Below are 27,136 nucleotides of genomic sequence, written 5' to 3'. Positions count from 1 at the left end.
GTGGTCCCGAACACTGTGATCCAGAGGGGTCTGGGCCTGGCTTCCGCACCCCGCCCTGTTGGGGTGTCTGCCTGCTCCTGGACCCACCCTTTTAACTTGCTGCTCCGCTCTCCTGTGGGCGTGGACTAGATGACCAAATCCATTATAGTTACGTGCAAGTAAGATTAAGTGGACTCTGAACGAGGAGGCTCACTTATGAATAAAGCACATTAGCTTCAGTTTATGGATTTTATAACAGTGATTTTGGCTTCTCGGAAGCCTTTTTTTCCCCTTTATTCCCGTTGTTCTCACTGATTTCTGTAGGACTGAAGTTGTTGGATTAGTGCCTTCCAGCTAGTAATAACAGCGACGTCCACACCCATGTAGCCCACACATACACTGCTGGCACTGTTCTAAGTGTGGTACAGTGTTAACGCATTTAGTCCTCTCAACGACCCCATGAGACCTCTATTATTATTATAATCATCCCATTTTAAAGATGAGGAAAAAGAGGCACAGAGAAATGAACTACCTTCCTCCAGGTGCACAGCTGTGAAGCTATGGAGCTGCGTGTCCCGCCCAGGCGTGTGGCTCCTAAGTCCATGCCCTTAACTGCTACGCTCTGTGGCCTTCCTGAGGGGTACAGGGAGGGCTGTTGCTTAGAATATGGCCCTTTAATTTTTGGGGACGCAGCTAGCGTGTTTGTGACATATGTGATGATCTCTTTACCAAGGGGCACCAAAGGAAGAGTGACAGTGAGTGCAGGGCATGCAGCTGGGCCGTGTGGAGTCCGGGAAAGGATTAGGGGCCTGGCCCGGGAGCCCTGAGTTGCTGCCGTTTGGACAATGTGGGGGGGGCGAGGAAGAGACTTATCTCCATCCACTGCTGCCTGAGCAGGGGACTTTGGTTTGAAGCCTTGTTCTCCCAAGGCCAGTGATTCGTATTAGCCGAGATCCTTGACCACACAGCCCCCAGGCTTCCTCCTAAATAGATGACAACCTCTGGCTGGGGAAGGGGACCAGATCAGCCTGACTTTGAGACAAGCTTAAACTCTGAATTAGCTTTCGTGGCTGAGTTCCTGGGAGCTCCCTGGGCCACATTTGAACTCAAGGCTCTGTTGGGAGCCAGTCAGTATGGTCTAGTGTCAGGGCCCGGAGAGTCGAATGTCGGGGACCTCCATAGCACCCAGCCCCGGCGAGAGCTGTGTCCCGTTTGTGATTAGGGCTTCGTGGGATGTGCCTGAGCCCACCAGGTTCTGACACTGCAGAGCTGCAGCCTAAACCACAGGGACGTGTGGTGGCTATGGAAGAGCGCCAAGCTGGGAGTCCTGGGTTCTGGCTCCATTTTGGCCACTGACCAGTGGCATGGCCTTGTCACTTTACTTCCCTAGACTTGAGATTTCTCAGCCATGAAATAAAGGTAATAACTTCTGCCTCACAGCATCATGCCAAGGCTCAAATGAGAGGATGTGTGAAAATGCCCTGAAAATGTAAGTGCCGTATAGACGTCGCCATGCTATCGCAATGACCATCACTACTCTTATTAGAACTAGACAGAGATAGTCTGTCTCTGATATGGTCACCCCTTTTTTTCTGGCACATTCCTCTTGGACCTTTTCCATCAGCCTCCTTTCAAGATAACTTAGAGATGCAAAAGAACTAAAAGCCAAGTTCCAAATTTAGTTCCTGACCTTTCCAAGATGGATGGTGAGTGGTGTGGCCATGACTTGCTTGCAGCTGAGAGCTCGGCCGGGCTGCCGGAGCCTGGGAAAGCCAGGCAAGGGGCCAGCTGTGGAGGCCTGGGGTGGACTGTGCCCTCGCACGGGAGCCTGTTGCTGGGTCGCTCGTTTCATGCTCTTCCCAGTTTCTCCTCGGGTCTGGTTCAGCTCTGGCACGGCCGAGCGTGGCTGTTGAGTCGTTTCTTTAGCGCTGTCCTGCAGCTTGCAAAGCCTTCCTCAATACGCGGCAGCGATGGTGCCAAAGCGCTGGGCTTCCTCTCTGTGCTGTGGGGCACACAGTCAGAAACGTGGCCTGGGAGAGGCTCTCCCTCCAGAGCCTGTGAGTCCTTAGGAACATGGTGAGACACTGAGAATAAGGAGGGTGGGCGTGTCCAGGAGAGGCCCTCACGAGCTGTCCGGGGGCTTATGCAGGTCTGACCACGAGGGCCGGGGGCCTCACGCTGGGTTAGGCCTTCCCGGGCCCGGGAGCGTGGCCCTCAGAGCGGCCCAGCTTGCAGAGGGTTCTGGGAGAGGCAGGGGTGGCTGTCACGCTCGAGGGCTGGCCGTGTTCGGTTCAGAATGCGTTGTGTTTGAATTGCGACAGTTAGACACGGTTCATGGGGACAGGCCTTGTGGAGAAAGGTGTGAGGGCCGAGACGTGGCCCCAAGCCCCACCTCTGCCAAGCTGATGAGAGAATGGGCAGGAGAATGGAGAGGCCGTTGCCACCGGCAGGCTGGGGTTATGCTCACGTTCCCAGCCCGTGAGCACTGGGAGGGGTGAGCGCAGCTGGCCTCTCCTCCCCTCGCCAGCTTCCACCTCACGGCTACACAGCAGTGTGACGGCAGGGTCTCCCGTGAGTGCGGAGGGGAGGCGTGTCTGAGCTGGGCTGCTTGAGCCCCCAGGAGCTGCAGGCCTGGGAGAGGTTCTTAGGTGGCGACCGAGGAGGAATAAAGGCAGAAGTAGATGCCAGAGGGGGAGGGCACGGGGAGTGGGTGGCCTTGGGCTGCAGACCGCTGCTGCCACCCCTTTTGGTGGGGGTTCGACTGTGAGAGGACCCCCAGGGACCTGCCCCCTTGCACAGTCCTCTCCCTTGAGGGTGGGCCTGTCCTGTGAGCATGGTGGGTTAGCACTCCTACAATTAGGTTGTGGGGTATGGCACAGTGACTTTAAGAAAGGACAAAAAGAAGGGGGAGGGCTATCTCAGCCACGGGACCCCCCACAAGGAACTGGGCTCTTGCTGGTGAAAGTTTCCAATTGCGGGGGCATGTAGGGCTGGTGCCCTTCTCTGTCACTGGTTTTGAAGATGGAAGGGCCCTTAGCCAAGATCTGAGGCCGACCCCCAGGAGCTGAAAGTGACTCCTGGCTGCCGGCCAGCAGAGAGCTGAATTCTGCTGACAACCTGAGTGACCTTGAAAGAGGCTCCAAGCCCAGGTCAGAAGGCAGCCGCCGCCCGACTATGTCCTTGGGGTGCCTGAGTGGAGGGCCTGGCTGCCCTGCTTGGCCTTCCGACCTGCAGCGCTGTGAGCTAACCAGGGGGTTTTGTTTCACACTGCTGACTCTATGGTAATTTGTCACGCCGCAGTAGAAAACCAGTCCTGCTCTCCAGTGCCCTCCGGAACCGCTGGACGCGAGCAGGTCTCTGCCCCTTTGCTTTGGGGCTTCTGCTCATGCTGTTTCCTTCTGGGTCACTGTTCCTCCACTTTGCCCGGCTTATGCAACTGGTCCTTGGGGTCTCAGCCTAGACGTGGCTTTCACTGGAAGCTTTCCACGACCCCCAGAAAGCAGCTTTATGTGTTCATTTCTCTGGCTGACCGGTGTTCCTCCTCAAACCTCAGAGGTGAAGTGTCTTCTTGTGGAAGCCTTCTCTGGTCTTCCACGTTTCCATGGCATTCTAGATATCTAAGTACTTCTAATCTCTCCTTTACTTGTGTCTGTCTCTCAACAGTATTCGTTTGGTTGGTTGTCTTAAATTACTACAAATTTAGTGGCTTAAAACCACAGAAATTTTTTTCTCTCACAATTCTGGAGGCCAGAAGTCCAAAATCCAGGTGTCGGCACAGTTGGTGCCTCTGGGCTCTGAGGGAGGGTCTGTTCGGGCCTCCCTTCCGGCTTCTGGGGCTGCTGGCAGTGCTCGGCATTTGATGGCTATTAGACACATCGCTGTACTGTCTGCCTCCACCTTCACATGGCCTTCTCTCCTGGGGTCTGTCTCTGTGTAAATTTCCCTCCTTTTGTAAGGGCACCGGTTGTTGGATTGGGGCCCACCCTAATCCACTTTAACCTCACCTTAACCCTATTTCCATTAAAGTCACGTTCACGGGTACTGGGGGCGAGGACTTGAACATACGTTTCTGGGACACACAGTTCAACCCGCAACAGTCACTAGCAGTGTGTGTGTGTGAGCAGGGATGGTGTGCATGCAGTCTCCCCACAGCACCTGGAAGGCCGCAGGAGCTCCATACCTGTGTGCTGAGTGCCTGGTTGGGCTGCCACAGGCCATGCCTCTTAGAGAATGATGTGCCTCAGTGAGGGCACAGGTACCGACAGGGCGGGCTCCTGGTGCCCCTGTTACAGCAGAGCTGCCTGGTGGACAGGTCCCTTCTACCCCGAAGGTCTGAGATCCTAGCCCAGTCCTGCAGCTCAGGACTGTCCCTCTTGCCTCCTGTGCCCGCTGGCCTCAGACACGTCATGCCCCAGAGGAAGGGAAAATGCAGTCAGAAGTGAGGCCCACCGGCAGGGCAGCTCTCCAGGTCACAGCAGGCCTAGTCCTGCTGGCTCCTCAGTCCCTCCTGGCTCTCAGGGAGTGGGGGAGGAGGCCTCCCTTGGGGCCACAGAAAGGAGCCCTGGCTTCCCCTCCAGTCACCGTGACTGGCCAGGGAAGGCCGGGGCTCGTCCCGTCTCCTCTCCCCTGGCGCTCAGGGCCGTGGGAAGCAGGCTTGGCAGAGGCCTCAGTGGTGACTTATCTTTGCCAAGGTTCAATCCAAACAGCAAGAGGAGCTTTCAGCTGACACGTGGCGACTCAGCCAGCTTGTTCCACACCCTTCGGAGTGGTGTCCCTCCCTCGGGACCTCTGGCTCCTCTTCTGCGACCGCGTGTCCTTGTCACCTTTCTGGCAGAGCATCTGCCCTGTAACTGGGGAATCTGTGTCCTGGGACAGGACAGGCCCCAGTTCACTCTGGGAACAGTCATGGAGGACGCATGATTTGTGGAACGATCCTGGAGAGCCCAGCACGAGGATCCGATCACTGCCACCGGCGATCTCTTTGGGATTGTAGACGAGGGGCTCCCAGCACCCTTGCTTTGAATTCTGTTCCTACCACAGTTCCTGAAAGAGAATGCACTCAATAAATATTTGCTGAATAAATAGCTGAGTGAATATGTGAATAAGAGAACTTGTTCAGGGACTAGGGCTTCTAGAGAGGCGTAGCGTGACTGAGTGAGCACCAGACAAGGAGTCAGGAGCCTTGCGTTCCAGACCTTTCTCTGCTCCTCACTAGCTGGGTCACCTTCAGTAAGTGTCTTTGCCTCTCTGACCTCTGTGTGTTCATTTCTCATCATCCAGGAGAGGATTATGTTCAGATAATCCTTTTATATTTTGCACGTCTGTGGCTCTTTGCCTGATCAATAGATCATTTGACTTGTTATTAGTATAGTCATTCATACATTCATTTGATAAATATTTATTTATTTATTTTGATGAGAAAGATTCACCCTAAGCTAACATCCATTGCCAATCCTTCTCTTTTTTTTGCTTGAGGAAGATTATCCCTGAGCTAACATCTGTGCCAGTCTTCCTCTATTTTGTATGTGGGATGTCTCATGCACGGCTGGTGAGTGGAGCAGGTCTGCGCCGGGGATCTGAACCCGCGGACCCGGGCCACTGAAGCAGAGTGCGTGGAACTTTAACCCCTTGGCCACAGGGCCAGGCCCAGTAAATATTTATTGAATGCCTGCTGTATCCCAGGCTGGGTGCTGGAAATACAGAATGTGCAGAAACAGACAAGGTCTCTGCCTTCATGAAGCTTATGTTCTGTAATGCCAGTCAGTAAACAACTCGGCAAGTTGGTAAACAAGATAATTCCAGAGCATTATCAATACTATGAAGAAGAAAGTAAGAGGCTAATGAGAGGAGAGTTGTGGGCAGGCAGCAGATGGGGAAGGTCTCTGTGAGGAGGCGGTACCTGAGTGGAGATGTGGTGCGAGAAGGGGCCGGCCTGCGGGAGCAAGCGGGGGCCCAGACTCAGGTGTGGCCAGAGCACACTGAGGAAGATGAGGAGGGGCGTGAGGGGTCAGAGAGGTGGGCAGGGCTGGCTCACATAGGCCGTGGTGAGGAGTTGGAGTTTTGTTCTGAGTGTGGTGTTGGCAGGTCCTGTTAGCTTGCAAAGGCCTCCACAGCAGTAGGAAGTATCCTGAGGAGCGTTAGGAGGCCAACGAGAAAGGTGAGGGCTACTGCCTTTACTTCAGCATCCTAAGAGTGATGTTTGTGTTGCCCGTGGGCCTGGGTCCATCTCACCAAGAGAAGAAAGCCCTGGGACATGTGAGTCACAGAAACATGTCAAAGGGACCTGGCAGAATGCTTCAGGGGCATGGAGGCGGGCTTCTCCGGAGGCAGTTTTCCTGACTCTTCTATACACTCTGGTCTTTGTGATCAGCCTTAGTTATCTGGCAACTTCTCTGCATCCAGATCCACAAGGGCAACCTTTCTGGCCATTCCATAAGGGCGGTATGCACACTCCCCTGGCCCGTGGGAGCTGGAGAGGTTTCAGGGCGTCTGCCCACTCAGCAGGCTGCGTCCCCGGCCTGTCTGGCCTTTGCAGCCTCTCAGAGCACAAGGAGTGTGGAGACAGCACTCTGAACGTCTGGATTTCTGTATATCTGGAATGCCCTTGGTCCCCATCCATCTGGAGGGAGGGTGAGGGCAGCCTACATTCTCCAGCTCAGCCCTTTCCTTTTATGGCAGCCCAGGGGCAGAGGTCAGTCTCCTGTAAGCCATAATAACCCAGTCCACGTGAGGATACCATGAGCTAGAAGCCTGTCCAAGTCTTTGGAGGGTAATGTTAGAGGGGTAACCACTCCTTCCCATTATTCCCTTATTTGGGGGTTACTGCCAGGTTGGCACAAGACTTGGGTATGGGGAGTGAGCACTGAGCTGGGTAGTCCCTGGTCTGGTCCTAGTACAGCCCCTACCTGGCCAGGGGCCCCTGGTGATGATACCTGGCATTTATGAGTGCTTCTAGTGCCACAGCTCCGTGCCTTGCATGCCTCACCTCATTCGGTCCACTAACAAACGTAGGAGGTGGAGCTACTGTGATTCCCTGTGCCAGAGAAGGAAACAGGCTAGAAAAGTGGGCGACTTGTCTGGGCAATGGCGCCTGGCAGTGAGAACCCAGAGTCCATGCTCTTGGACTCTCCTGTACTGCTTTGGCAAGTAGCCTCAGTGCCTGGGCCTTGGTTTCCTGATCTGTCAGATGGGGGTGGTGGATTGATCCAAAGTCTCTTCTGATGCTAATGTTATATGGATTCCTTCCATGAACCCCAACAGACTACAAACCATTGACAGCACTGAGGTCCACATTCCAAAGGTTTCCAAAGGAAACGAGGGCAAAATCAGTGCATAAAAGTTATTTTTAGGAATCAATCAAAAAGAGTGCAAATCAAAAGAATACTTGGTATTCCCTCATGCTCCCTCTCAAATTGTATATTTGGGGGGAACGTTAAAGGACTTTGTTGAAAAGACTATTCATGTGGGATTTCCTGGCCTTTGTGGTTGTGGTAGGGGTCTAGTTATGATACTTGTCCTGAGCCTTGCTCTGACTTTCCTCCCCACTCCGACCCCAACACCCAGTGAGACATACTGTTTGTGTGTTGTAAGTTGTATCTCTGGTTTACTTTAAAGTTGCTTAAAGATATTTGACTATAAATCTATAATCACCGGCATTAGCAGTGTTTGAAGAAAATAACTGTGTTAGGCTAGTCAGTTGGTTCATCCAGGCAAAGATGAACTGAGCCCTGCTGTCGCCTGTGGTCAGCACCATGCGGGCAGAAGAGTCAGAAGCCCCCTGCATGAGCCCTGAGAAAGCAGGACCAGGACGTGGGGACACTAGGAGCTGAGCTGGAGGATTCTGACTGTAAGACGATGAGCAGAAGGCCAAAAAGGGAGGCGATCCGTGTGAACTGGAGTGGCAGAAGAGGTGTTCCTGGAAGAAGCTGGGGTTGAGTGAAGCCTGGAAGTTTGTGGAGGAGTTGGCTAGACTCTTGGTAGGAGTGAAGGGATGCCGGGTAAGAAAAGTTGGAGGTACAATTCCGTGCAAAAGGTACGATTTTGACGTATAAACCTGGAGTTCTCAAAGTACAGTCTAAGAACATTCTTGGGGTGATCTGCGTTCGTTCCTCAACACTTCTTTATTCAACACCTGCTTGTGCGGAAGGCCCAGCAGTGCTTACGGCACATGTACAGTTCCTGCCTGCACGGCTCATCACTCTAGCTCAGGAAGACGAGGATTCAGCATCTAATGAAATCGCTGATTCTTGGGGGCCGGCCCCGTGGCTGACTGGTTAAGTTCGCATGCCCCCCCTTGGTGGCCTGGGATTCATGGGTTCAGGTCTTGGGCGCAGACCTACTCACCGCTCATCGAGTCATGCTGTGGCGCTGTCCCACGTGGACGAACTAGAATGGCCTACAACTAGGATATACGACTGTGCACTGCGGCTTTGGGAGAAAAAAAAGAAAAGAGGAAGATTGGCAGCAGATGTTGGCTCAGGGCCAATCTTCTTCACCAAAAAAACCCATTAAAAAAACCCCCCAAAACTCCCTAATTCTTCAGTTATGGTTGGCCTCTAAAATATTTATGTTTATATTTGGATGTGACCGTATTCATTTTAAATCAATATTTTGCTTACGCTACTGAAAAACCAAACCTGGAACTAATGATCACTTTATTGCATAGAATATATCCTAAAGGTGACATTTCTCCTAAATTATGATTAAAAAATATCATAATTATATATCATAATTAAAAATAGATATCTTACAAATATATTCACATATATCATAGTTAAAAGTATATCATAAAGGCGACTTTTCCCCTAAATTATGATTAAAAAAGTGTTTTAGGGTGGATTGTGGAATTTTTAGTCCTTCTAAGTTGATGCCTAGATCATAAAACTTGAGACTTGTAAAGAGATGGAGAAGAAGGAGGAAACAGAAATCGCTAAGGATTGCTGGCAGTAAGTAAGTACCTGTTCCAAGGTACGAGGAGAGGACTCCGGAAGGACAGAAAGCCTACCCCAGAGGGGAGCGGGCAGCTCTGCCACGTCAGAGGCAGGACGGCAGCACCCGCTGGAAGCTTGGTGAGTGTGCAGACAAGGCTCCTCCGCGTCAGAAGCATGTTTCCCCTGTCGGGGATGCTGCACCTCCATGGCTGCCTGCTGCCATTTCTTACAGATCAGGAGGGTTTGAAATTCTGGGTTGCCAAAATAATTTTTTTTTCTCCCTGTATCCAGCCATTTCTAGTAAAGCTTGTTTATTTTTGTAAAAAAATTTTTTGTTGTAGTCATTTTATCCTTTTGGAATCAGGAGAGTTTTCAGCTTGAATAATTTTTTTTTTTTCCCTTTTCTGCAATGTAGGATTCTTGGGTTTGGCCTTTGGGAGGTAAATAATACAACTCTCTGTTTACTCTGGTGGGCCTTAGCTTATCTCAGAGCTGTTTTACCTCAAACATTGGTGATTCTGTAAATTGAAATCAGCTTTTCTTAAACTTGTAGATTCCTTAGATTTGAAACCTATGTTTGGTTACATTTATAGCAACAACATACCTCTCATTGAAGGTTTATTCATTTGTTTGCTTGTTAATTTATTTTTTTATCTTTTGCTCATTCAACTACCGTTTATGGAGGGCCTGCTTTGCAGTAGGCCCTGGGCAAGAGCGTTCCCTTAGAGAAGACATTGTGGGGAAACACTGGGTGAATCTCTGTTACTGTCCATGTCAACTGTTGCTAAGTGTGGGGTTTGGTGGAAGGTATGGATTTTTCTGGCGTTTGCCTTTCTTGACTGAATTCTGATAGTCACTTCGGTGCCTGGCATTTCAAGAGTCTGGAGAGACCCTGCATCATAGAGAAAGTGCTGACCTGGGACCAGAAATGCTAACCTGGCTCTCTGCCCTTGGGCAAGTCACTTCACCTTTCTGAGCCTCAGTTTCCATCTGTTACTTAGCACTAATTACACCTACTTAACTCACAGGTTTTTTGTGAGGAGCATTATCTCATTAGAGATAATGTTTCTAAAAGCTCTTTGAAAATTGTGCAGCATTATTCAAATGGAAATATTATTTTTATTATTGAGTGCCTACCAATTCCACACAAGGAGCCGTGACGAAAGGAGAGAGGGCGTTATTGTCCCCACTCTGCTCCATCACGGCGCTGGGTATCATGGGCGTGTTTGGATTGTGGATGTGCGGCACAAGAAAAGACCAGAGCATGGTTCCTGCCCTTGAGGAGTCTAGGATCAGATTTGGGTGACAAGAACCAGCTAGAGAATCGTGTAATAGTTGAGAGAAGGGAGAGAGGGCTTGAGGATCTCTTCGTGCCTTTCTTGCTCCTAAATTCTAGTCTTGGTCAGGAAAGGCTTCACTTTGGGAAGTGGCACTTGAGCTTGGCTAGCATCAGCATCATCATCAGAGCCATCTTCTTGCTATCATCGTTAATAAAATGAATATTTATTGAGTATCAGTATGTGGCAAGGGACATACAGTTTGGTTGGGGAGTCTGAGTGCTTGCCTGAAAAAAAGATAACTAAGGGACCTAGTTCCTTACACTGGGGCCCGAATGAGGGAGGTGCCCAGTGCTGTGGGGAACCAGAGGAGAGGGCAGCTCTAGGTTTGGGGTCGTTGGGAAAGGCGACTGAGAAGTGGTGGACCCTGACCTGAAGGAAAAGCAGGATTTGGACAAAAGCAGAATCATCTGGAAAGGCATTCCATGTTTCTGCTTATTGATAGCATTTAATTTTCCATTTTCCCAATAAGCATGAACAGATTGCTTTCTACTCTCAATACCTCATTTTGTTTACCTGCCCTGTGGGAAGAGCATTTATGAAACCCAACTCAGGGAAGCTCTTCACCATTTTCTCTCTTTTTTGCAGAAGGATTTTGTAGTGATCTGCCTATGCCTTTTCAGGCCTGAGTCATTCAAGGTAAATGTCTAAGGTTAGTATGACCCGAGTAGGGCTAGGTGTCAGGGAGGAGGACAGAGGGAGCAAAGGCCGGAAGAGATGGGAGAAGGGCAGCCTGAGTTCACCCAGAAGTGGGCACATGAGAGAGAGGACAGACAGGGCCCCCTGAGAATGCTTCAACCCCTCCAATTCTCAAAGCAAATTCATTTCACTGAAGACGTATCTCTGTCCCTGGCTCTGTCTTTATCCGGATCTCTAGAGCTATAAAATTCAGGGCTTCTAGGACCAGGATGGCATCTAGGGAAATTAAAACAAACAAATCACTGAGACAGGGTGGCACCCCCCAAAATGTTGCGATTTGCCTGTTGAGTGTTTCAGAAGCTTCAAAGGAATTGAGCAATTTAGGTTAAATTTTAAGAAATGGGGCTGACCAGAGCAAAAGGAGAGTTTGAAACTGTGCTGCAGACATTGAAGGTGGAGGTACATTCTGCCCTTGGAGCCAGGCCGGTCTCCGCTCTGGACAGCGCCCTTCTGTGTGATGTGGTACAACGGAGGATTACCCACAACCGCCTTAACAACCTTGGGGAGTGGAACGCCAAATACGGGCAGAGCAGACAGTTAGCTCTATTGGTATTGGGGCTTCACCCAAATTATCTACTATGAATACTTCCTAGGGACCTCTTGCCTCTTTAGGACAAGTGTTAGATAATTTCCATTAACTCAGTTATTGGTAGGGGAGGCGGTGAGAGAGAAAAGATCAACTGTGGCTCAGAGTTACCTGGAGGAATAGAGAGCTGAAGAGAGAAGTGGAGAAGGCGTGCATCCTAGGATGCTGACATGTAGAAGGAAATCATGAAAACACTCCCACCAGATTGGAAGGAGAGGAAATGTAGATTATAAAGCAAAAGGAGACTTGTCTCTACTTTCTCAAACCTTTTTGGGGACTTCTTCTGGTAATTAAATAGGCAGCAGGTTTTCTCCTAGATGAATCATTTTGAAAAATTCATCCCTTAACACTTGGGTTTCCTGTTCTTGATCCATAGTCCTCACATTACTGCTGTTGGCGGTGTGGGGTCCCATTGGAAAGCAGTGCGCCGTCCGTTCATCTGGTGATAGGGGGACGCTGGGAATGGGGAATATATTTATGCAACTTCTAGGGCTTTTTTATTATTTGCAGGTTCACATGCATACACACACACACACACACACACACACACACCTCTGCACTTATATAAAACCTGTCAAATCTTTCAAAAAGTTTTGAAGGAATTAGCATTACAAAGTCATAAAGAAATCTCTGAGGGGACTTTAGAGTAGAGAAAGAGGAGGGGAAAAGCCTAAATATATCACTCTGCAGCAAACCAATCATCCACACAACCGCAGAAAACTCTGATAAATCTCTTGTGAGATAAACTCCCTCCTGCCTGACAGTTCTCTTTGGAAACGTTGACTCTGCATTTCATATTAAAATATTGCCTTGAAAAGACCTGCCATGGAGCTATTGATCCCACTTATGGGCAAGGAGGCATCTGGACTTGTCTTCCAGCCGCTGCTCAAAGATTCCACATGTTAACCTCTGCTGTTCGCATTTGTGTATTTAACCAAACTCTTTCATGGCCAGTCCAGGGCTCCTGATTATCAGGACTGCATTACAGTCCAAGAGTTCTGCGTCGCGTCTTCCATTTAGCTGCTGTTTACCTTTAAGCATACTAATAACGATTAGTACTATTACAATTCTAGAGCATGTATCATGTGCCAGGAACTTTAATCTTTATAACAGCTCTGTAGCTCTAGAGTTTTCAAACAAGGAAGCAGACTTAGAGACAAGGTAACCTAGCTAGGGTCACACCGCTGGGAAATGGGGGAGCTAGGATTTGAACCAAGTTCTGTGTGACTCTAAGTGCTTGTTCTTTCCTGTTTACCAAATGTTTGCAGCCATGTCTACCTCAGATGTGTTGTCGAAGGAGTCTGAGGAGAGGGGAGAGGGGTCTGGTGTCTGAGACCATAGGAGTCAGCAAGTGGAGGCTCCCTTCCTCGGAGTTGGAGGGTATGCTCTGGGACTTGTGCTCCCTCAGCCCTGTGCACTACTAGAAGCCACCGACAGGCCAGTGGGTGTCCATGGGACTCATCGCTTTGCATCCTGTTGGTCCAACCCTGACATTTTGTTTTTTGGCCTTTCCAGTGGAGACTCCAAATAGGATTTGATTTTTTCCAGGGTCATCTGGGAAATGATGTCTCAAATCTGGGAAGATGTGGTCTTGGGGGTCACCTGAGCAGCAGAAGAAATCTTGGAAGATGACATTTGGGACTTATGTGGATTTAACTCAGAAAGTAATGAGTTTGCTGGACTTGAGCGTTCACAGAGGGCATGCGAATGTCTGAGGCTGAGGAAGAAAGGGCAGCTCTGACCCATCTTGGGGTTTTGTGCTTTGTTCTCGTGACCCTTTGGAAATACTTGGATAAACACACATGTCTAGACTCATGCTAGGCCAGTGTGAAGAAGCAAGCTGGGTATGCATCCGTTCTGGGCTCAAAGCCAAATGAAAGAGAGACAGGCCTGGCAAAATATCATGGGAAGTGTCATAGTCCTTTCTTCTAGACTCACTTAAAAAACCCAGGACCCCTTTAATATTTCAGTTGTAAGAATTATCTCTATTGATGGTGTCTTGGAAAACAAGAGACTAGGAAAACCCCAGCCATAGGAAATCTAACAATAGTAGAGAGCAGGCTACTGTCTTTTCTGGTTTTCCACAGTATCTTAATTTTCCTGACTTTATTAACTGTATATCATACCAGAAAGATTCTTGGATCAGGACTGCCCTTGAGTAGAGACAGTAGCCTGCAATGCAGTGGGATAGTTTGTGTCAGCTGAGGTAAGCAGGTGGGACCTGGACTTATGAGAACCAATGCCCAGATAAGGAAGACCAACTCCTAGAAGGCATGTGTGGGTCCAGGCTGGGGCAAACCCCAAAGTAAGGCTGCTGGGGAAGATGGGAGACTGAGCCTGGGCACAGGCTGAGGGGAGTGTCAGCAAAGTCAGTGGCTTGAGAATCTGGATAGCAGACAGTGTTTAAGGAACCGGACTGGCTTCATGAATCAAAACTGGACAGTTGGCAAGAAGCAAGGATAAGGATCCAGGTTGTGACAACTGGTGTTGGGGTACCAGGCACAGAGCACATAGCAGGTCATAGAAATCAGGGATCCAGGAAGGAGAATGGGCAGCAGAGAGCCATGGCATGGTGATGGAATCTGGGCTGCAAGAGTAGCAGCCCCCAGAACCGGGCTGGCACTCTCACATCAGCCCAGGGGTTTTCCAGGTTGCTAAGAAGCTGGCACTCAGTCCAGATTTTGCTGACCTGGAGCTTGCAGGTTGAGATGAGTCAGGGTCTGGCTAGAATGTGAATGATGCAGCAAAATTGGACAGGTCTTGGCCTTGGTCCCTAGAGACATCACTGCATGGAAGAAGGCATGGTTCATTAATTGACTGACCAACAGAACTGAAGGGGAATAAGAGTCTCCTCTTTGACCCCCTAATCTCCCACCATCCACTGGGGAACAGAGCAGGGGGAAGACAAAGCAGAGGGCCTTCCAGAGTGAATGAGGAATGCCCGCCGAGGAGGAAGAAGAGCCTGTTCACGTCATGATATCCTGCCCTCTGAATTTCCATACGTGGCTCCCAGGCTACAAAGCAGCTGTGATAATAGCAATGCATTCTCTCTCCTCTAGAAAGTTAGGTGACTTTAAAATAGGTAAGGCTAATGTCATTCCTTCTGTGAATTCTGATTGAAGGGCGTTTGGTGAAAAACCTGTGTGGGCTGGCATGCAACGAATATTTATTTACACTGCTGTTTTAAAGACAATGACACAAAATCAAAATTTAACCCGCAAGTTTGAGTTTTCAGTTTCCTTCTGTTTCTCTCCTTCCTTGAGAAGGGAAGATGGGGAACTGTCTCTGTCTCTCTTGTTTTCTTGCTCTAATAGCAATCCCTGTCAAAGCACTTTGGGTATGCCTCTTGGTAGGATGACAGAGGAAAGGCAGTGATAAATGTTACATCTGGCAGGTGCCAAGGGCCTGAGGTAGCCTGTGTCTTTGTGGCTTGCATGTTTTCCTTTGTGTTGGTTGGCTCTTATGGCTGGGTTCACTGTCAGTCTGTCTTTGACAATTATGGAGAGGTGTGACTAACAGACACAGATTTCATTGAGTTCCACTGAACTCACCTGTGTTGTTCACAACAGACTCTAAAAGTAGTATGGGATTCCTGTGGGCACAACTAAACTCAACTTGGTAGGAATCAGGGTTTATGGATCACTGGAACTAACAGAAAATTTGAAGATCATGTAGTCTAATTCGCTGGCTTTGCAAGAGGAGGAAGTTGGGGATAAGTAAGGTTTTGCTCAGGTCTAAATAAAATTGAAGTCACCTGTACCGTAGTCAGTGTTCTTTGTATATGCCACTGGCTGACTGGTGGTAGCTAGAAAATGGGGTTTGGGATGGCAGGGAGGGGTGTCTGACAGAGGAGCTGTTTCTAAAGACTGAAGCCTCTGCTCATCATTCATAAGGCATTTACATAAGTTTAGAGTAGCAGAACCAAAAATAGTCTTTCCTTTCTCAGGAGCAACGCTGCATAAAAGACTCCCTGGCTTTGGGTTCTGTCCTTATCACATCTCTTTCAGTAGCCAGGCCAAGGGATCTGGCCAGGAGGCTGGGTAGATCCCAGCCAGAGAACGAATGTTTGTTGTAGAGCAAGTCGTGAAGCTGGGCGCAGAGCCAGGTTTGCAGAAATGGCTTTGTATTGATGCAGAAGGGAGATTTGTACCTTGTCTTGGCCTACATCATGATGAGAGTGCTACGGAAAAGTAGGGGTGACACCAGGCCACTCTGGGAGACATATGAAGCTTGTTTTCCTCTATCCCAAATATATAGGCCAGTGGACCCTCAGGAACCCATTCTCTTACATGAGTGGATGAGCCAAAGATTGGGCAGAGGCTCATTTCAATAGCTTATTACCTGCCAGTAGATCCTGAACCTGTGCTTCTCCAGGGACATAGTATGCCTCCGAGGGACCTGAGCCAAGAGTGATGTGGCAACCGATGGATGGCCTATGGTCAGCCCAGCTGGGCAGATTCCAAAGGCCCATGTTTCTAGTGCCTTGATTAGTCTGAGGACTTGGAACTCAATCTCTCATTGCAGATTGTGGTATTGGCCAGTTAGTTTGAGGAAACATCAGATGTGCTGTTCCCTAGTTAGCCACATCACACCTGACCACGTTAAAGTGGGGGTTGTTCATACAAAAGAGGGCACAGACTCCACTAGTGACAGAAATTACTCATTCTCACCCAATATCTATTCTTTCCACCTTTCTTAGTAACAGAATTTGCAGCTGGGCACGTGACTGCTTGAAATAAACTACAGTTCCCAGCCTCCGGTTAGTGAGGTTGTGTGACTAAGTTCTAGCTAATAGGATATCAGCAGAAGTGATGTGTGCAGCTTCCAGGTTTTGCTCTTAAAGGGAAAGGTATGCCCCCCTTTTCCCTTTCTTCTTTCTTCTTGGCATGAATGTAGTCTGGTGATGAGCCATTTTGGATCATGCCGACCAAATCACTACCCTAGGGACGGTGGAGCAGCGATACAGAAGGTGTCTGCACCGCTGACAGCTGCTAGAGGAGAGCTGTCATGCCAACCTGGACTTGCACGCAAGAGAGTTAATAAACTCTCCTGTGTAAACCCGTTATTTTGGTCTCTGTCGACTACAACTCAGTTTATAACTTAAGTTATGCCTTACTTGTTGGGAACTTTGATTCTGAGTAAAACAAAAGATTGCAGTTAGATAAGAAGGCCAAGCTTAAGCAGCATGAAAAAGGCAGGACACCAGAACAAGAACGTGGAAGCATGTCATTTCTATTCCTTCCCCCTCCTGGTTCCCATCTCACCTCTAGGACTGCTGTGCTCTGTAGGGAATATTGGTAAATCCCACTGGTACTGGGTGTCCTACAACCCTTTGTATGGGTAGTACTAGGGTTATTATCCAATTACGGATTCTCCTAGTGATTGGAAGTAGTGGCAGACAAACTGAAATTGGAAGGTAGATGAAGGCTCAAGGAGTTAGTTCTAGAAAAAACAGTTTGGGGCATCCAGCTGCCATCGTGGTTAGCATGGCGCAGACTAGCAGAATGAAGAGCTAGGAGAGATTCATTTCTGATCTGACTTTAATAATAAATTGTAGTGTCCATTGAGTCAATAGAGTAGTTGGTTCCCCTTTTGTTTCTTTCTTGTGTCTGTTCGTCCTAAAACGGCCTATCGTAATTTGCCTAAGGAGCTGGCCCTTAATCTTGAGATTAGTGAAAGATAGCATTCATTTTACAGAAACATTCTACTTACCTAACTCTTTCTCCATTTTAGGATGGAGACTCCTTTTTTTCAATTGTGGTGAAATATACATACCATAAAATTTACCATTTTAATCATTTTAAAGTGTACATGTGGCTCAGTAGCATTCAGTACATTCACATTGTTGTACAACCCTCGCCACCATCCGTTCCAGGATGTTTCCATCATCCCAAATCGAGACTTTGTAACCAACAACACTAAATCCCCAGCCCCTGCTCCCCTTAGGCCCCAGGACCACCGCTCTACTTTCTGTCTCTGAATTTGACTACTCTAGGTCCCTCACAGAAGGGGAATTGGACAGTATTTGTCCTTCTGTGACTGGAGACCACTTCTGACGAAGGTGAGGAGAGGTGGATGGATTCCTTGCTCATGGGAGGGAGCCGGGACGGTGCTCACTAGGAGTAGAAAGTGTCCAAACCGTAATTCTGCTGTTTCTTCCAGTGTAGGACGTGGCAGCCCTGGCTGAAATGTTGTCCTTCATTTCATCTTTTAATTTTCTTTACTGGGAGGTGAAGAGAATGGTGTCTGCCGTCTTCATTTGGAAGCACATAAGCGTGGATCATGAATAAGGCAGTGGGAATGTACTTGGCAAAATATTAAATATTAACTCTCCCAGAAAAGCTAAATAATCACAGAGCCCACCGAGCTCTGCCCCTGTGATAGTGCTTTCAGCCATTCTCAGACATTTCTTTCCCTTGCCCCTACTCTGCTTCCTCCCAAAGTGCTAGGCAGAAGTTCTTTTAAATTCAAGAAGAAAGTAGGACTTCTTTTTCGCTCTCAGTGACACTCCTGAGGGCTCTTCTCTGACCGGGGAAATTCAACAATGGGCCTTCCCAGAGGATTTTTTCCCTTTAGATTCCGCCTTTAAAAATCTTGGGTTCTTTTTGACTACAGGAGGCTTAGCCGTCGCCCGCAGTGACAGGCCCTGCTTAAAGGACAAACAGCCAAGAGGGTCTGCGTGCCGGTGCTGCTGAGGCTGGCGGGGCAGTGAGGGAGGGATGGCACCCTTGGAAGGCAGTGCTGACACGCGGCATTCTCTGACAGGGAGACGGAGGTGGGCGATCAGGAGACCAAATCTCCAGGTTACATAAAAACCGCACCTCAGAGGGGCAGAGCTACTTCCTTCCTGTGAACGTGGAGCCTTCCTGCTCCCTGCCCAGTTCGTGGCGGTCGGGGCTGGCTGTGCCCACGTGCTGGGCCCACTTGGCAAGGAAGGACAATGAGGTGATAGAGGAGGGGGCTTCTCACCCAGGCCAGTGTGGGCCAGGGAGGGACTCAGGATTAGGACTCAGGTTTCCCCGCTGGAGTCCCGTGTGACTTTGGAGTCTATCGTGTTTCCAGCTGCAGCTCCAACGCCTTGGGATTTGCCGAGGAGAGAATCCAGGGCTGCAGGGCGGGAAGCACCGAGGGTTCACCAGGCAGGTTTTCACGCGGGATGAACCTGAAGCCCAGAAGACCCCCTTCTCTGATGACTCCAGCCCAGCTCCTCTTTCCTTCTCCCAACTCCAAAGGCACCGAATGTCTCATCAGACAGTTGAGCACACTGCTTCATACCCTTTTCCCGCAGTGGCATGAATCTGCCTGGGCTTGCCAATGAGAAGAAGCTCCCTCAGGACAGAGGGAAGGTGCTTCACGATTGCTGTATTGATGTTGACAAAGCTCCTCGAAGTGGGGTATTCTCCTAGACTTGTTTCCTGAGGCAGCTCTGTGTTCTTGGAGGGCCTCATCCTGCCTTCCTGGGGTGTAGGGACGATCTCCCTCTGTTTAGTTAGTTCTCAGAAGATGAATGGTGGTATCTCCACTTGGTGAATCCTGTGGCACTGTGGGAAGACTCTTCTGTGCAGACATAATTCTCTTTGCTTGCTGACACACGCGCATGCATGGTCACACCCTGATGCATGGTGGGCCTTGTTTTGCATGGAGAACACCATCGTGAAGATACGTTTTCTCTGGTGGCTCTTCCCTTGGTGCAGGACTGGTGTGCCTGGAGACAACAGGAGTCAGAACGCCAGCTCTTCAGGCTCGTGGAGACCGTGGAGTGTAACACCCGCTCTCCAGAGATGATGAGCTGTGGCCTAGAGAGCTTCAAAGGCCAGTGAGCTTTGGGACTTAGACAAATAATTCTACCTCACTTGGGCTTCAATTTCCTTATCTGAAAAAAAAAAAAATAGGATTACCCTAGAAGGATCTTTAAGGATGTTTCAGAATTCTATACTAAGTGAGTTTTAATTGCCATTTTCTTACCATTCTTTGGCCTTCTTAGAACTGACTGGAGTAACTAGGTGGTTCATTAAGGAATTTCTGACTTCACTCTATTTTTCTCCTATAAAGAATTAATCAGCCGTGGAGATTCATGTCTCTTGGGGCTATGGCTGACTTAAAAGTGCTATAAGAATATATTGGATTGCTGAGAGAAGATACTGCCCACTTCTTAGAAGACATCACCACTTCAAAACTGGGGCATCTCCTCTGAAAAAATGGGCACTTAGACTAGTTTAGACCTGCCTAGAGGTGGGAGGATGAGCCAGACATCCCTGGAAAGCCATTTTGCGGGAGCTTTTTACCTGCTTTGAAAAGTCTAATAATGTTCCACACATAAGAGAGAAATATTTCTGAATCTGAGGATGTTCTCTCTTAAACTTTGAGCAAATTATTTAACTTCTTTTTCTTTACATGTCACCTCCATAGCTCCCTGATACCTCTCATTTTTATTATTGCTTTTGTAAAGTGTTTTTCATTAAAGGGTAAAGATGCAGAAAAAATCAATAGCTTAGATACAACAACAAGAATGGATCTGACAAAATAAGATTGAGTGAAAGATGCAAGACAAAAGAACACGTGCAGGAGGATTCCATTCAGATACACCTAAAGACAGGCAGAGCTAAAGTGTCTCTTAAGGTACACATGCATAGGGTGTAAGACCATAACGAAAGTCAGGAAACGCTGATAGCAAAAGTCAAGGTAGTGGTGTTGACTGGGAGGAGGGATGGGGCAGGACTGGGGGCTCATAGGGGATGGGGCTTCTGGGGGGCCTTGCAGTGCCATGTTTCTTGATCTGGATGGTAGTTACATGAGAGTTCGCTTTATAATTATTCATTAATCTGTAAAAATATGTTTTATGCACTTTTCTGAAAGTATGCTATATTTTATACAAATAGAATAAAGTGATATGGAAATCAGAAAAAAACCCCACAGTAGTTTAGAAAGTGCAGATAAATGTGGCAGATTGAATGCCCTCTTCCAAAACCACACTAACGTGGTGGTAAAGGAATTTTAAAAAATGTGTAAACCACAAAGACAAAATGAGTGGAAAAGAAGACAACAGCAAGCACATGCACAACACACAACACACACATGCACACACATATTTGAGGGCTAGGCTTTTATTTGTTCATTTTTTGTATTTGAAATGTGTTTCTTTGTGTGTGTGTGTAAGGAAGGTTGTCCCTGAGCTAACATCTATTGCCAACCTTCCTTTTTTTGCTTGAGGAAGATTGTTGCTGAGCTAACATCTGTGCCCATCTTCTTCTATTTTATGTGGGACGATGCCACAGCATGGCTTGACAAGCAGTGCTAGGTCCATGCCCAGGATCCGAACCTGTGAACCCTGGGCTGCTGAAGTGGAGCATGTGAACTTAACCACTATGCCACCGGGCCAGCCCCCGAAATGTTTTTTGATCACATGCTTGGCCTGAGATGCTTTACCATGATCCTTAACAACCACACAACTACAACCAACTGCTCTATAGGGCTTTGCTTCTCTGGTGATTTTGCAGAGGCCTACCCATTCCTTTAGTTTCTCATTATGACCGGCCTCAATTAAGTTGATTTGGTGTTCAGTGCACAGTTCCTCTACCAGGTTTTTCTATATAGATTCATCATGTTTGGATGTGAGCACACATGGATTCCATAACCTAGGTCATGATGGGTGAGGGCATTCTTCAGCACCTCTTTTAAAGCAGTGTTATTGTCCATTTCATGCCCAGAATCAATGCCTTCCTTGGCCATGGTGGTGGGTTAAGGTTGGAGCTGAGTCCTGGACTCACCAGAGAGGCCCTGCTCCATGCCACCCAGAAGCAGGGAGAGACAGCAACAGTATTTTGGAAGTTGGAAAGTAGATGGAAAAGCAGTGACTGACTTTGCACTTATGAGATAGCCGAATCCTAAGCTGCACTGGGGAAAATTGAGACAATTAAACCTGTAGCTCACAACTCCCAAAAGGTTTGAGAATTAGTGATATCAGGTGTCTTTGGAAGTGGTGGTAGAAATGGGGCTTAAAACTGGAGAATTGATTCAAAGTCTGTTTAAGAAGTAATTAGAGTCCAGATCCCCACTCCCATTCTGGCAGTCAATACTCTTCCCCACTTCCGCTGAAGGCTGGAGGGTGGTTCTCTATTGAGGGTGAAGGACAAGCTCTCTGGACTGGGGCACGGCTGGCACAACTAAGGGCAGTGCACTAAGGTGAAAACAGGGCTGAGACTTCTGAGCTGTCTCCCCCCTTGGCTCTCACAGTGCCAGCCCCTAGGCCTATAGTCTCGAGACAGGAGATTTGAACATCCTTCTGGCATCCTTCAGGCTGGCAGAGTAGAGTAGCCTAGAGAAGAAAGCCCTAAAGATACATTAGGGTCTACCCACTGGAGCAATTCAGCTGCAGCCTGCTCTAGTGCAGCCTGGCTGACAGGTGCGACTTCCCCTTTGGAGTGTCCTGTCAGTTTTTTGTTGTTTCACTCTTAAATATGATCAGTCAATAAAGAATATCTGAATATTTGAGGAAGTCTCATAAAGTGAAAATAGAAACCAAAGCAAACAAGCAAAGGATGCATATTTAAAATAATATACAAGAAGAAGAAAGCTTAAAAAACACCAACATTCTTTACTGTCTTTAGAGAGATAAGAGAAGATATTACATTGCTGAAACAGAAACTGATTTCTGTGTGAAAGGAGCATTCAAGAAACAAAAAGGAACTCTTGGAAATTAAAAATGTGGTAGCTGAGGGCTACAAATGGTTGGAAAACAAAACTGATGAATCCCCAAAAAAGTAGAGCAAAAAATAAGAGATGGAAATTAGGAGAAAAAAATATGACAATTAGATGACCATTCCGAGAAGTCCAACACCTGAACACTAGGAGTTCCAGAAAGAGAGAACTGAAGAAACCGCAGGGAGGAATCTTCAGGGAGACAATCTAATACATTTCCTAGAACTAAATGGCAGTTTCCTGATTGAAAGGGCTCATTAAGTGCACACACAAATGGATGAAATAGGCCTGTATCAAGGGTACATCACTGTGAAATTTCAGAAAAGTGGGGACAGTTGGATGATCTTACAAGTTTCTAGAGAGAAAAGAATATTACAAAGGATCAGGAATCAGCCTGTTTTGGGGTGTTTAACATGGGAGGTTAGGAGACAATGGAGCAGTGCCCTCAAAATTCTGAAGGAACATGATTTCCAGGTGAGAATTTTATATCCAGACAAACTATCACTCAAGCAACAAGATAGAACAAAGACATTTTCAGGTAGGTGAAAAGCTCAACAACAAAAACAAAAACAACCAAAACAAACCCCAAACCAAAAACAGCTTGGCTCCCATGCACCTTCTTCAGGAGGCTACTAGAAGAAGTTCTTCACCATAGGAGGGAGTGAACCAAGGGAAGCGAGGGGTTCAGGAGACAGGGACCTGACACAGGAGAGAGACACACACAGCGTGTTCTGCCTCACAGCAAAGGAGATTCTTCCCAGTCGTGGTGATGCAGACGCAGGATCCTGGACTCGATTAGGTTATGACACAGCTACGGAGGAGGACAGTGGAGAGCTTGAAGAGAGCCCAGTCCTCACTTTCCATGGTGGGAAAAAAGGTAAAATTAGTAAGAAGCTAACTAAGCATATTATTTAAAAATAGGGAATTAACTACCAAAAGAAACAGCTAAGTAGTTGAAAGTGGTTGTTGTTAGGGAGGGGGAAATGGGCAGTAAGGAAGAGAACTGTGGATTTTTTTTTTAATAATGATCCTTTTAGAACCATTTGGCTCTTTAAATTATGTGGATGGGTAACAGATAAAAATAGAAACTGGAAAAATTTAGTAGCTTATTGCTAATAGGTGGCTATCTCCTATGGAATTATTTCACATTAAAAGAAAATGAGAGTCCTGTGTTGTTCATTCATTTATCCAACAAATCTCTTTTTGATCATTTGTTTTGCTCTAGGCCTTGAGGCGATTTCTTTTCTCGGTGTTCGCCCCTCTTTTCATTGCTCCTATTTGGACCTTCCTCCTGAGACCCTAAGTTCAAGGGTCTGGTGACCACCTGTTCCGTACCCCTCTCTCCCTAGATTTCTGCTGGGGATGGCTGTGGCTCTGATGTGGTGTCAGGAAAATCTTAGTTATGCTTCTTTCGTGCTCTTGTATAGTAGGTTGTCAGGGGTGATACATTTGCTTTTTCTTCTAAGGGAAAGAAGCGTGTCCTAGCCAACCATTCTGAGAGGGCACAGTGTATGTTTTATTTGTGAGCACAGTGCCCAACACGTAGTAGGCACTCTCCGGATGAAGGACACAGTAGTCCTGACATGGGCCTGTTTCTTCTGCCTCTTGTCCTCCAGGTAGACCAATGTGCACCTGCCTGCAGCCCCAGAAGTCCCCTTAGCCCAGGCAGAGTGTGGCCACGGGGGAGGCCTGCCATAGCCTCCTGACCCCCGCTATCTGCACCTTTGCTACCTGAGATCTAATGATTTGAGATTCAGTAATTTGAATCTTGAAGGGTATTTGGAGTTTAATGAAAGTAGAAATTCCCTAAGAGGAAAAATACTGTGAACCATCATCATGGTAATTTCCAACTTGTTCTTACACTCCAGTGTCGCATAAAGGGCATAATGGTGGCCAGAGAGCTCTCTTTAATATTGCAAAACACCTAATGGAAAGTACCCATTTGTTCAAGATAAGGCTCTAAAGAGTAACTAAAATGTCGAGGCCCTTTGCTCTTAGCTGAGAGTCTCTGTCAGCTGGTGCGGTCACTCTGGTTATTCTGTGCTGATTAGATGCTCTGCTTTATGGCCGTATATCTTTGATAAACGTAGGAATGGGAGGGGGAGATAATAATTCTCAGTACAGTGTATTTGGTTGACAAAACCTTGCCAAAGGCGGTGTTGGTGGGGTGGAATATGACAGGGGTCTTTGGGAGTGAAGAGATGAGGGCACTGCGTGCTAGCTCATCGTTCCTGGGGACTTGTTGGCAGCCAGGCTGAGGGCGGGGTGGTGGTCAGGTGGCTGGTGCAGGGGGCAGTGTGAGGGTACCAAAGATCTGCTTCGTTGACCTGCTGCATCACTTTGCTGAGGGCTGGCCTGAGGTGCTGGTGTTGCTGTAAAAGGGGCCCAGCTTGTTGACTTTCCTGAAATTCAAACCCCAACACACAGCCACATGGCCACAGAGATAAATTGCTCCAATGAGGCAAGTGAATCCAGGGAGAACAGAAGCCCCAGGTCATGAAAAATGATGGCAACCACGGCCTACTTTCCTGCCTTGGTAAAGTCACAGCCCATGTGCTGGTGCAGCAGAACGGAGATGTGAATGGAGATGCTGGAGAATGCCATCTGGCAAACAAAGGGTGCAATACGGCCTCCAGCCATCCTGGCTTTTGAACCCACACCAAAGGAAGCCAAGCTGGAGACAATATATAAAAGTTTGCTAGCCCATTTATCCTTTGGTGACTCAGGGGGTGGAAATGGCTTTGGGGATTTTTGTTTTTGTTTTGTTTTGTTTTGAAGGAGTGATGTTTGGAAGCAGAGGCACTCAGGAAATACATCCTGACCTTCTGGGGTACTTAGAACTGTGACCACAGACTCTGGTACTTAGTTGTTCTCCGTTTGTTCTGACGTTTTTTAATTTTGTGTTTCCAACCAGATTGGAAGGTTGCTGACATCCGTTATTTACCAGTAAGCCTCAGTTTTCTCTTTTGTGAAATGAGGATAGTAAGGCCTATTTCGCAACTTTGCTGTGAGTGTGACGGGCTTAGGGGTTCAGTTTTGGTTTTGAATCCTGCCATTCACCCTTTTCCTCTCCCAGGGCTCTCTCAGAAAGGACCTTACTTCTAAAGAACAGTATCCAAATGAGAGAGATGACCATGTTGCTGAGGGGCTTGGCCAGCCCCTGGTAACTGCCCGTCCCATTTGAGGACTCCCTGTTTCCTCCCATTGAGTCCAGACCAACTGGCTCTGAGGAGCAGATCGTGAGCCCGTTTGTCCAGCTGGGATGAGGATGCTGCTTTTACCTCCATAGACAGACAAGCCCCGCAATTTGCTTTCCTCCTGGGGGCTTGGAGCACAAGAGAAAGTTGGAGGAAATAAACAGGAAAAATTCAGAGAGGGATATGGTCCATTCTTTCTTATGATCCACAAAACAAAAATAAAAAAAGAAGCAGGACATGCCTTTGAGGTACCATGGCCCTGCCCATTTAACATTCCTGGGTGTAGCTAATTAGCATAGCTACTCGTCCTATAGGGAGACCTACAAATGGGATGAAAAGAGGGATGGAAGTGCCCTCCATTAATAGCAGAGGAGTAAACAAGAGGACCGGAGGCGGAGAAATTGCCTTCCTAACAGGGAGAGTTAGAGATGACGAGCACAGAACCCCTAGCACACTGCCCAGCCCATAGGAGGGCTTCCCAAAGGGTAACTGTTATTATTAGTAGTGGCTTTGCAGTTCCCAGAGTGGATATCCATGCTGTAAACACAGAACTTTGCTGAGATGAAATTTCCTCGTCAGTGTGATTTTTTGACCACTTTACTGAGAAGTAACGCAAAGCAAATGGTCTTCGGAGCATCTTCATTAAAACTAGAATAATTTGCATTGCTCATTTGCCCATGCGTCTGGAAGACCCATGGATATGTCTTCTCTATAAATATGACCACTGAAATTTATGTAATGCTTTAAAATTTACAGTGAATTTCCTCACGTCATTTGAGCCTCATAACAGCCTTGTAACTCATAGGTGATATGAGTATCCTCACTTTAAAAATAAGGAAACTGATGCTGAGATAGCGCAATCACCATGTCAGGTTCATACAGTAGGTAAATGTCTGAGGCAGGACATAAGTCTTTAGACTCCACATCCATGCTCCTTTTTTTTTTTTAAGGAAGATTAGCCCTGAGCTGAGTGCTGCTGCCAATCCTCCTCTTTTTTTTGCTGAGGAAGACTGGCCCTGAGGTAACATCCATGCTCACCTTCCTCTACTTTATATGTGGGATGCCTACCACAGCATGGCTTGCCGAGTGGTGCCATGTCTGCACCTGGGATCCGAACTGGTGAACCCCCGGCTGCTGAAGCAGACCGTGCACACTTAACAGCTGTGCCACCGGGCCAGCACCTCTTATCACCTCTTGATGGGAGATATCATGTGGAGCCTTTTGTTTTCCAAGGGGGTAAGGAAAATGGCGTTCAGCTTGTGGTGAAGATTTACAGAAAAATGGGATCCAGAAATGTCTTTGAGCCTGGTCGAGGTGCCAGAAGAGTTTGGCAAATGAGTTTAACGTTGCCAAGACGGACCCTTCTCCCCCGCTCCCCCTGGATTTTGGATTGATGTTGCAATGACTCTGGCGGCTCCGTGCATTTCCCTTGGCCTCTAAGGCATTCCAGTGATGATGATGGCTTGTCAGGGTCATGGCCCTAGTACAAAGCAAGGCTGTTTGTGGTTGATCTAAAACATAACTGTAGCCACCTGCGTGTGAGGCTGGTTTCTCAGACTCTGGGGCCTGTAAGCAGCTGCAGCAAAATGTTCCTATCACTATGTGAAGCAGATATCAAAAGTAACGTCTATTTCTTTAGGTTTCCCGAGTAATTGGGAAACCAAGTTGTGTACTACCCTGCCATGTTTGACCAAGTTACTCAGTCTCCCA

The 27,136-nt window shown here is 47.9% G+C and overlaps 1 protein-coding gene and 1 pseudogene across 20 annotated transcripts in view; one reads left to right on the top strand and one right to left on the bottom strand.

Annotated features, from left to right (window-relative positions):
• The window catches only part of CACNA1C (calcium voltage-gated channel subunit alpha1 C), a 683,102-nt gene that overhangs the window by 152,427 nt on the left and 503,539 nt on the right, over positions 1-27,136 (top strand). The window lies entirely within an intron of this gene.
• LOC139041583 (small ribosomal subunit protein eS12 pseudogene) lies at positions 1,591-26,382 on the bottom strand (annotated as a pseudogene).

Source organism: Equus asinus, chromosome 22 (assembly GCF_041296235.1).
Source record: "Equus asinus isolate D_3611 breed Donkey chromosome 22, EquAss-T2T_v2, whole genome shotgun sequence".
Classification (NCBI taxonomy): Eukaryota; Metazoa; Chordata; class Mammalia; order Perissodactyla; family Equidae; genus Equus; species Equus asinus.
The sequence above is the reverse complement of the archived record's forward strand: the minus strand, read 5'-3'. Positions and strand labels throughout refer to the sequence as shown.